Source organism: Vulpes lagopus, chromosome X, assembly GCF_018345385.1.
Source record: "Vulpes lagopus strain Blue_001 chromosome X, ASM1834538v1, whole genome shotgun sequence".
Lineage (NCBI taxonomy): Eukaryota > Metazoa > Chordata > Mammalia > Carnivora > Canidae > Vulpes > Vulpes lagopus.
In genome coordinates this window covers 120,506,970-120,519,009 of record NC_054848.1, presented here as the reverse complement: position 1 = coordinate 120,519,009, position 12,040 = coordinate 120,506,970, and positions in this window count along the sequence as shown.

Sequence of the window (12,040 nt, the reverse complement as noted above, 5' to 3'; positions counted from 1 at the left end):
CCTTTTGAAGATTCTTGCCCCTTCAGTGCATGTTCTGAGATTAGCAAATAAATCTCCTTCCCATATACCCTGGACACTTTTCAAATTGCTGTTTCTATGCAGCAGAGTGTTATGCTGTCTTTTTAAGGTCAGGAACTCTGGCTCTCCCAGAGCCAAGCCTGCTGATTTTTAAAGTACCCAAAGTTAAGCCCCACTGATTTTCAAAAGCAAATGTTATGGGGATTTGTCTTCCTGGTGTAGGTCGCCCCATACCTGGGGTGTCTGCTGTGGGATCTGTTCTCCCTTCTCCTGTACTCGTGGTGTCCCTCCTGTTTATGGTTAGTCTCTCTAGGAGTTTGGTTCTTGACCACACTTCCGCCCATCCTACCCTATTTGATGTGTCTTCCTCTCTTTAATTCACTATGGAGAGTCTGTTCTGCCAGTCTTGTGGTTGTTCTCTGGGTTTCACTGATGTGGCTGTTATCAGGTGTATCCATGGGACAAGATGATCTTTGGATCCCCCTATTCTGCATCTTCCCAGGCCCCTTAACCAATTACATTACCTTAAATTTATTAACATATGTTTTATCACCAAATGGCTTGTCCTAGGGAATTTTTTATGTCTACTTGAGAATAATGTGTATTCTGCTTTTGTTGGCTTGTGTTTTATGAATGTCTATTAAATCTAGTTGATTTCTAACGTTGTTTAAGTCTTTTATTTCCTTGTCAATCTTCTATTTGCTCTATCCATTATTGCAAATGAGATATCGAAGTTTCCAATTATACTTTTGAAACTATTTCTTGCTTCAGTTCTGTCCATTTTTGCTTTATATGTTTTGGGGCTCTGTTTTTAAGTGCATATATATTTATAATTGTGACATTGTCTTGATGTATTTACCCTTTTAGCATTATAAAATATCCTTGTCAATAGTAACAATTTTTGTCTTAAAGCTACTCCAGTTCTCATTTTGGTTAGTTTGCATGGTATATATTTCTTCATCATTTTGCTTTCAACCAGTTTTTGAATCTAAAGTGACTCTCTTGTATACTGCATATAGTTGGATCATGCTTTTTTTTTTTTTTTTTGATCCATCCTGCTACTGGGCGTTATATTATATATTGGCAAATTGAACTCAATAAAAAATATACAAAATATACAAAAAAGACCTCAGGAGGACTAGACTGTCTGGGTTGATAGTAAGCCACCTTTCCCAACATTTAAAAATAAACTCGGTTCTCAGTGGTATATAAAAAAAAAAAAATCCATCCTGTTGAATTCTGCATCTTAATTAAGACTTTAATCAATTTGTATTTAATGTAATTGTTGAAAGGTAGGTTTTATATCTGCATTTTGCAATTTGTTTTCTAAGTGTCTTATGACATTTTTGTTTTTTAATTCCACCATTACTACCTTCTTTATATTAAATAAATATTATTCTATCATTTCAATTTCCCTCTTCTTCCACTCTATGTTTTTGTTATTTTCTTTGTGTTTGCCCTTAGGAATTGCCATTAACAACTTGATCTGTAATGATCTAGTTTGGATTCAAACCAACTTAATTTCAATCATATAGAAAAACTTCATTCCTATCAAGCTTCTTCCCCACCCCTGCCGTTATGTTGTTATTGCCACATATTACATTTTTATACATGTTCCCCCATCAACATGTGGATTTGAGTTATTCACTGTTACCTTTCATTCCAACCTGAAGAACTCTTTTTATTATTTCTTGTCAAGCAGGTTTATCTAGGAATGGCTTAACATCTCCTCAATTTTCAAAGCAGTGCTTTGCTAGATACAGAACTCTTGCTTGTCAGAGATTTTTCTTTCAGCACTTTGAATATGTCATCTCACTATCTTCTTCTTTACATTTATTCTGATGAGAAAATAGCTGTTAATTTTATTGAGGATCCCTAATAAGGATGAGTCACTTCCCTCTTGCTGCATTCAAAATCCTCTGTCTTGGGATTTTGGCAGTTTGTTAGTATATCTCAGCGTGGATCTCTTTTTAGTTTATTCTACTTCGGTTTATTCAATGTGTATATTATTATTATTCATCATATTTGGGAAGTTCTCAGCCATTGTTACTTTGAATATTCTTACTGCCCCTCTCTTTCATCTCCTTTGGGGATTCCCACTATGCATATGTTAGTATGCTTGATGGCATTTGCTATGGAATGAGTGTGTCTTCCCAAAATTCACACGTGATGGTTTTTGGAGGTGAGGTCTTTGTGAGGTAATTAGGTCATGAAGGTAAGCCTCATGAATGGAATTGGTGCCCTTATATGAAGAAACATGAGAAGATGCTCTACTCTCTCTCTCTCTCTTTCTCATCTCCTCCTCCTCCTCCTCCTCCTCCTCCTCCTCCTCCTCCTTCTTCTTCTCTCTTTCTTTTGCTCTCTCTCTCCCTTTCTCTTCCTCTCCCCCATGTGAGATCACTGACAGGAGATGGCCATTTGCAAGCCAGGAAGAGAATCCTCACCAGAACCTGACCATATTAGCACTCTGAACTCAGACTCCTAAGCTCCATAACTGTGAGAAATATTATTGTTTAAGCCACTAAGTCTATGGTATTCTGTTATAGTAGCCTAGACTGACCACGAGAGCATCCCACAGGTCTCTAAAGCTCTGTTAATTTTTCTTCTTGTTCATCAAAGTATTTGTTTTCTGCCTGATTAGATCTAAATTCTGCAGTCATGAAGTCTCTTGAATCCTTTATGCTTTTTTCTAGAGCCACCAGGAGCTTTATAATAGTGCTTCTGAATTGGCTTTCTGACATTGAATTGTAATCCAAATTTTGTAACTCTGTGGGAGAGAGGACTGTTTCTTTCTTTTGAGGTGAGTTTCTAGTCATTTTGCTCAGTGCAGAGTGGCCGAAAACAAGTTGTACTGGGAAAAGGAGAAAAAGAGGGAAGAGAAAAAAGAGAAGAAGAAAAGAAGAAGAAAAGAAGAAGAAGAAGAAGAAGAAGAAGAAGAAGAAGAAGAAGAAAAGAAAAAAGAAAAAATGGGGGAAGCAAACAAAACAAAAAACAAGGGGAAGTATCCTCTGATTCTATATACTGCAAATCACTCCTCTTCCCCTGGAACTTTCCAGCGCTGCTTGGTCAATAACTTGCTTTTCCCCTGTCCTTTTAGCGGGTCTTCTGGAGGAGGGCCCTGCTGTGCTAATTCTCAGGTGTACTTGGGGGAGCTGCTCAGCCCCCTGCGTGGTGCACGGCTCAGTGGGAGTTGTTTATTCTGTTTATCCTGTGAGGACACTGTGAGGTTCAGTGGGGGTTGTTTATCCTGTGAGGCCCCCCGCTCAGTCCCAGGTACAAGGTGACACCAGGAGGAACAACAACAGTGGCTGCGGCCAGCTCTCCAGTCCTAGAGTCAGCTCCCGCAGTAACTACCGCAGCTCCCAGTCTGCAGGGGTCTGGATGCTCCAAGGGCAGGGGCCGCGGACCTGCTCAGCTCGGGCCGCCCGGCGGCAGGAATGTCCTTGCTGTCCTGGGCCCTCCTGGCCTCTGCCTGTCCCAGGGGGAGCACCGGATCCTGGGCCATGTCCCCTGGCTCCTTGTGGGCCTGCGCTGCTGGAATCGCCCTCCCGGCCCTGCAGCCCCCTCCACGCAGAGCTGCTGCCCGAGCCCCTCCGAACTGCTCCCAGGTCCAGCCGGGCACGGGCTGCAGCCCTTTAGGGAGCTCGGTGCACTCTCCCCGGGGCACAGGTGCTCTGTTAGTGTCCCAGGGAGCCTGAGGGCATCCCCCCTCCCGGGATCCTGCTCTAACTACCTGCGAGTGCCTTTCCAACCGGAAAATTGGTGAAGCTCTTGCTTCTCCAGGACGGGGCTTTCCTGTCCTGGGGGCACTCGCCGCCCGAATTTGTAGGTTTTCAGGATGATTTGAAGGTTATCTAGGTAAATTAGTGTGGACAGGTGACTTGGGGACCCTACTCTTCCACCATCTTGCTCCCTCCTCAAAGTATTTGTTTTGACCTATGTTCACATTGCTGATCTTTCTTCTGTCTACTCAAATCTAGTTTTGAATCCCTCTAGTGAAAATTTTGCTTCAGTTGTACTTTCTAACTACAAAATTTCTATATGGCTTTTTAAAATAACCTCTATCTATTTATTATATTCTCTACCTAATGACACCTTGTTCTTATACTTTGCTTTAATTCTCTAGACATGGTTTCCTTTGGCTCTTTGAGCATATTTAAAATACCTGACTTAAGGTCTTTGGTTAGTAATCCAATATCTGGGATTCGCCAGGGCCAGTTTCTATTGATTTCTCTTTCTTCTGGTGTGTAAACCATATTCTCTGGGGTTTTTTGGCAAGTCTCGTATTTTTTATTGAAAACTCTAAATTTTGAATATTACACTGTAACAGCTTTGGAAATCAGATATCTTTCCCTCACCAGGGTTTGTTGTTACTGCTGCTCATTTTAGTTAAAGTTCTTTTCAGTGACTTTTCTGAACTAATTGTGTAAAATCTATGTTCTTTGTCATGTGTGCCACTGAAGTATCTGCTTGGTTAGCTTGATAGCCAGCTACTCATTGAACAGAGATTTTCTTCAATGCTTGGAACTAGTAAGTCTCCCAGTCTTTGAAGAGAGATTCCGGGTGCATATTGAGGCATACATTCAACACTCAGCCAGGCAATTTACAACTCCAACTTAGCTTTCACTTCTACTGTACAGAGCCTTAAGGTCAGCCAGTGGTGAAAGCCTTCTAAAATCTTTCTTGAGAGTGCATACAGCCATACAAATGTACCTGGCCTCCTGGATTCCCAGGACTATGTCAGAGATTTTCAAAGCCCCTACAGAAATCTGTGGTATAATAAAAAATTATATTTAGTCTTTGCTCCCAGTTCCTAGCACGCACTCCTAAACCCTTGTAATTTCCTGAGTGACAGAAGTGATAAGAGCATGTGTTGTTCTAATATTTGATCCTTGACTTTGGTTCATGGCACAGAGCTCCTAAATAATTTGTAATTTTCTGAATAATAAGAGTGATAAGAATGCCTTTTGTTCTAATAATATAATTCTTGGTGGGCCTCTAGTTAGTTTCAAGATGATGCTGTTAGTCAGAAACTCCAAGCTTTGATTAGAGGCCTGAGCTTTCAACACCACCTCCCAACCTCCAGGGAGGGGAGAGGGACTGGATATTGAGTTAACAGTTGATCATGATTATGTGATGAAAGTGCCATAGAAAAGCATAAATGATGGAATTCAGAGAGATTGTAGGTTGGTGAAAACATCCATATTCTGGGAAGGAGGCATTCCATGGAACAAAGACTCCTGAACTCAGGACCCTCCCTGATCTTGCCCTGTGTGTCTCATTGGCTGGCTAGTTATTTGTATCCTTTATATACAGTGGTAAATGTAAGTTAACCATTCCCCTGAGTTCTGTGAGCAGTTCTAACAAATAAACCCAAAAGTGAGATTGTAGGAACACCTGACTTTGTAGCCAAGTTGGGCTGAAATGTGAATTACCTGAGGTCCCACTGCTTGCAAATGGTGTCTGATTTGTGGGCAGTCTTTGAGACTGAGCTTTTAAACCTGTAGAGTCTAATGCTAACCCCAGATAGTGTCAGAATTGATTTGAATTGTAGGACACCTATTCAATGTCGAAATTGGTTGATGTCAGGAGAAAAAAAAAAACCTCTAAACATCTAATTCCTCGACTTTTCCTTTTAAGCATTTTGGTTGATCTATTGTTTGCTCTGGTTGTTATCCATGGCTTTAGGCAGCTATATTAAAACACTCACAAGTAAATGTTTTCAGCAGACATCTCAGTGTAAGAAATTTTAATACTAGTGACCTCCAAGTTAGTAAAAAAAAGACAATACTTTTGAGTAGGGTGTTCTAGGGAATCACAAGATAGGTTAAATAAGGATAGTTCTTTGGGGCTGAGACTTTAAGAGCTGTAGGGGTGCCTGGGTGGCTGAGTCAGTTAACCATATGACCCTTGGTTTTGGCTTGGGTCCTGATCTCAGGGTTGTGGGATTAAGCCCCATGTTGGGCTCTGCATTCAAGGAGGAGTCTCCTTGAGATTCTTTTCCTGCTCTGCTCCACCCCCTGCTTGCACTCTTGTGCACTCTCTCCCTAAAATAAATAAATAAATAATATTTTTTTTAAAAGAGCTCTAACTCCATTCTTTTCCCTCTGATACCAACAATGTGGGCTGTTCTTTTTCAAGGCATCTAGTAAGAAGGAGTGTTAAGAATGAGATTAAGGCAAATTAAAACACCACAAAGCTCACTCTTGTTATTCAGATTAAGCCATTTTTAAAAGACAAATGTACCCCAGGTTGGTACAAGTTTTTGGTTAATTTTCAGAGTTCTGAAAAAAGTTAATTCTGACCCTTTTTGCCAGTCTTCTCATTGCTTTCATGGGTGGGAATATTTTATAGGTCCTACTTTAGCTAACACCTTCATACCATTTTCTCTCTTTCTGCTGACACCCAGTATCATGGAAACTGGATACTTTTCTGTTGCAGCTTTCCAGATTCCATTCTCCAGCTCTCTAGATACTAAGTACAATGACTCCTTGTTTTGTTTGTTTGTTTTCCCTGGTTCACCACTAATTGCCTCTATTCATGGACCTGGTGCATATTCATCATTTCAACAAAGGATTTTCTCTTACAGGGAGGAATGAATAAACAAGGCTAGAATGAACTGAGTGAGGGAGAAATTCAGTGAAAAGGTGGCATAATAGGATATTAAATCAAAGAATGTTTTACATTAAGGTCACCTTATTCTAAGGAAGGTAATACGTTGCCTCAGACTAAAATCAAAGTTTAGGAGCCTCAGGGAAAGAGAAATACCAAACTAAGTCTAATGAATATTGTGTGCTCCTTGATCAGTGGGGACAAAACAATTTAGCAAATTATTTATGATGCAAAGAATGGGAATTTGGAGACCCTGTCTGGCTTTGTCACAGATAAGCGGGGCTTTGGCCCCGCTAAGAGGGGTACCCCTAAGTTTTATGTAAGTCATATGGGGAAGGCAAGTTCTTTGAAGTAAGCCATTTCTCAGAACACAAAGAGAGGCTTCTTTAAAAAAAAGATTTTATTTATTTATTCATGAAAAACAGAGAGAGAGAGGTAGAGACACAGGCAGAGGGAGAAGCAGGCTCCATGCAGGAAACCCAACATGGGACTTGATCCCAGGTCTCCAGGATCATGCTCTGGGCTGAAGGTGGTGCTAAACCACTGAGCCACCCAGGCTGCCCCAGAGACAGGCTTCTTAAACTTTGCTGTTTCCCAGTATCATAGGAATCAGGTAATATTCAAGATATTCAGTACCCCCTCCTTTTGTTCAAGTTGCATGACATTTATCATCACTGAACACCTTGGAGGGTCATAGTGTCCTGAATTTGTAGAGGTCTAAGAAATAGTCTCCTGATGACTTTAGTTGGTGTTACTCTTATAAAATTATTTAAACCATCTGCTGAGAGGTGGAGGCAAAGGTCAGTGGTTTTAGAGTTTAAAAGAAAGATGTCTAAAATCAAAGAATGAAATATTAATGTAGAAGTTTGTATTAAAGGGGGCACCCCGATGGCTCAGCGGTTTAGTGCTGCCTTCAGCCCAGGGCGTGATCCTGGAGACCCGGGATCGAGTCCCATGTCAGGCTCCCTGCATGGAGTCTGCTTCTCCCTCTGCCTATGTCTCTGCCTCTCTCTGTGTGTCTCTCATGAATAAATAAATAAGATCTTTAAAAAAGAAGTTTGTATTAAAATTTAAGGACAGTGTATGAAAATCATTGGATTATGCAGCACTGGTTGTTGAGTTTTTTGATGTTCTCTGGGACATTGTCCACAGTCTTCTCAGTCTTATCTCTCCTAAGAAATATGCATAATCTGAACATTTTCTCCAATATCCCGGAAGGAGGAGGGCAGATTCCCAGGGCCAGACTTGGGGCCACTTGCCCAGGGTCCAGGGCTTCTCCTGTCTCCCGTCCTCCACAGAGGCAGGAAAGTGGCTGTCCCACTCAATCCTAGAAGGACTCAAACCCCACAACCTCCCAACACACTCACACGCTCACCTCACACACATCCACACTCCTGCACGCTCCGCTTGCTCGCACACTGACACAGTCTCATACACTGGGGTATTGTCACATTCACTCACACTCTTACACACTCTCACACATTCATTGACAGTCACATTCACACACAAAAACACTCACACCTGTTCAGGAAACACACATGCACAAAGACACTCTGAGTGAGGGAGAGACATCGCCCCTCCTCTTGTTATGCCACCCCTCCTCCACCAGATCCCGGCATGCCAGTGGAAAGTGGCCAGTTGCCATGGCCCTGCTAAGACACCCAGGACAAGCATGCTTCCTGTGGGGCCTTTCCTGAAGATAACAGAGAACAGAGCCCACCTGGGGAGCTCACCCAATTCCTGTAGCACACCCTGATGGGACACATCCAAGTGCCCCCACAACATGGGGCCAAGGCCACTGGGCCAAGGAGGCTCAGGCATGGCCATGATCACCCCGTTCTCAACCACCTCCTGCAATCCTCTTTCCATCACCCATGTGTCTCATTACCCAGCATCTCCAGGGGCCCCTCCATCCGCACAGCCCCACTGTCTGCAGCTCTCGCCCCCTGGCCTGGGTCTCCCTAGATGCGTGGTTCCTGCAGGCTGGTTCTTCCTTCAGAAAGTCATGCAGGATGAGCACCAGCCATGCCCTTGTCCATTCTTCCTGCCATCTCCTGGAACTAGGCTCAGGGTCTCCGGGGTGGGGTGGGGGCAGCTGCTCAGATAAGAACACATACACACGTCTCCACAAGAACAATCAGCAGCCAGCCTAAATCTTCACCAAGAAAGCAGAAGTTGAGCTCACAACAGTGGAGGAGAGAGAGCAGAGCCTTGGTGGGCACTGAAGCCCATGGCACCTGTGCTGACAAGTGGGTGCCCCGGGAGTCCAGGACACCCACGGTGAGTTCCTGCACACCTCAAGGCTCTGCACGGGAATGATGGCTAGTGTGTGTAGGGTGAGGGTGTGGATGTGGGTGAGCAGAGGGTGAGAGTGTGGGGAGGGGGATAGCTTGACACATGGGTCACCAAGGAGCCCACAGAGACACTAGTGGGCATCCCATGTGGCCCAGAGGACCAGTGGGCATCTTTAACTCAGAGCCCATGGGGTGGGCAGCCCATGGAGTGGCCAGACAATGGGATTGATGCCTGAGTTCCCAGTTGCGCCTTCTTCAGTCTCTGCTGTGTTGGGGTCCTTGTCTGAGGGTAAGGTACCCCTTGTGCTGGGTGTGATGGTCTCTTGCTTGCATTGCTGGCACCTCCCTGAGCCAATTTGGCTTTGTGGTTGGAGTCCTTTCCAGCTAATGTAGAGGGAGAGTTCTTGGCATGGACCCAGTTGTCCTGCTCCTGTGCCTCACTCAAGTCCCCTTCTGTTTGTGTGAAGTGCCTTCCCCCTTGTTAAAACCTTTCTGCTAGGGAGACAGAACACGAAGACTCCTAACTCTGGAAAATGAACCAGGGGTGGTAGAAGGGGAGGAGCGCGGGGGTGGGGGTGAGTGGGTGGCAGGTGCTGAGGGGGGCACTTGACAGGATGAGCACTGGGTGTTATTCTGTATGTTGGCAAATTGAACACCAATAAAAAATAAATTTATTATTAAAGAAATAAATAAATAAAATAAAAAATTTAAAAATCTAGAAAAAAATAAATAAAAAATAAAACCTTTCTGCTAAACAAAACAAAACAAAACAAAACAAAAAACCTTTCTGCTCCCTGCTAGGGGAAGAGGTGCCTGGATCTCTTGAGCCTATGTTTCCTAGGGCTTGGGGTAGCTCATGGCTCCAGCCTCTTTGTTGTTTCCTGACTCATCTGCTGGAAGATGAGACTTCTGCTTTAGTAGAGGCTGGTTCTTGTTCCTAGGACATGGTGCCTGGCTGTGGCCTTCCTCCCCACTACTGTAGCAGCATGGCATTGACCTGTGCTTCAACAATACGCCATAATCTTCTGTGGCCCCTCCACACTTGCCTTTTCATGGTGGTCTCCCAGTCCTCTTCATCTCAGATAAGATGGTGGTCTCCCAGTCCTCTTTATTTCAGATGAGCAGCCATGGTGGTCTCCCAGTCCTCTTCATCTCAGATGAGCAGCATTAACTCCAGAAAAATGGGAGCACAGCCTCAGTGATCCAGGAGGTCTAGCTTACCCCATAGTGTAGTGGTCATGTGGGCTTGAACTAGGATGTGTTTCAGGTGAATCATGTGGATGCTTTGCACTGACAAGGGGCTGGACTGCAAGCCTTTCTGTATCAGCGGGGGCTCTTATCATAGCAAAAAAGCAGAGATTTTCTCTCCAGATTTCTGAATGGTCTGAAGGGAGCTAAACTGTAAGGTTCTACAGTCCTCTCTATTCCCAACGATCTGCTCAGGGCATCCAGGCACTGCTCCAAAATCATAGAGTCATTGCTGCCCAAGCACTCATGTGATTGATAGTGCAGGGCCATGTACGCTTTACAGCAGATGTCACCTCTTCCTGAGACACTTGCAACATCTACATCATCTCTGACCTGCTCCAGATAGATTTCAAACTTTTCTTTGACGGCAGCCTCGCGAAGCTACTGCAGCACTAGGGTGTCAGTTGGTCCCACCCAGAACACTTGAGTTCTGCTCTGCAAGGATATATAATACCTGATTGGTGTGTCCATTTGATACAAAAAAAAAAAAAAAAACAGCAAATAGATCCTACACCCAGCAGAAGAAGAGAATTAATAAAGATTGGAACAGCACTCAATGAAATAGAGACTAGAAGAACTGTGGAACAGATTAACAAAACCAGGAGTTGGTTCCTTGAAAGAATTGATAAGATAGATAAACCGTTAGCCAGCCTTATTAAAAAGAAGAGAGAAAAGACTCGAATTAATAAAATCATGAATGAGAAAGGAGAGATCACCACTAACACCAAGGAAATACAAATGATTTTAAAAACATATTATGAGCAGCTATATGCCAATAAATTAGGCAATCTAGAAGAAATGGACGCATTTCTGGAAAACCACAAACTACCAAAACTGGAACAGGAAGAAAGAAAACCAGAACAGGCCAATAACCAGGGAGGAAATGGAAGCAGTCATCAAAAACCTCCCAAGACACAAAAGTCCAGGGCCAGATGGCTTCCCAGGGGAATTCTATCAAACGTTTAAAGAAGAAACCTTATCTATTCTACTAAAGCTGTTCAGAAAGATAGAAAGAGATGGAAAACTTCCAAACTCGTTATATGAGGCCAGCATCACCTTAATTCCAAAACCAAAGACACCACCAAAAAGGGGACTGTTAGACCAATATCCCTGATGAACATGGATGCAAAAATTCTCAACAAGATACTAGCCATTTGGATCCAACGGTACATTTAGAAGATTATTCACCATGACCAAGTGGGATTTATTCCCGGGATACAAGGCTGGTTCAACACTCACAAAGCAATCAATGTGATTGATCACATCAGCAAGAAAAAACAAGAACCATATGATCCTCTCAATAGATGCAGAGAAAGCATTTGACAAAATACAGCATCCATTCCTGATCAAAACTCTTCAGAATGTAGGGATAGAGGGAATATTCCTCAGCATCTTAAAAGCCATCTACGAAAAGCCCACAGCAAATATCGTTCTCAATGGGGAAACACTGGGAGCCTTTCCCCTAAGATCAGTAACAAGATAGGGATGTCCACTCTCACCACTGCTATTCAACATAGTACTAGAAGTCCTAGCCTCAGCAATCAGGCAACAAAAATAAATAAAAAGCATTCAAATTGGCAAAGAAGAAGTCAAACTCTCCCTCTTCGCAGATGACATGATACTGTACATAGAAAACCCAAAAGCCTCCACCCCAAGATTGCTAGAACTCATACAGCACTTTGGCAGTGAGGCAGGATACAAAATCAATGCCCAGAAGTCAGTGGCATTTCTATACACTAACAATGAGACTGACTAAAGAGAAATTAAGGAGTCAATCCCATTTACAATTGCACCCAAAAGCATAAGATACCTAGGAATAAACCTAACCAAAGAGGTAAAGGATCTATACCCTAAAAACTACAGAACAC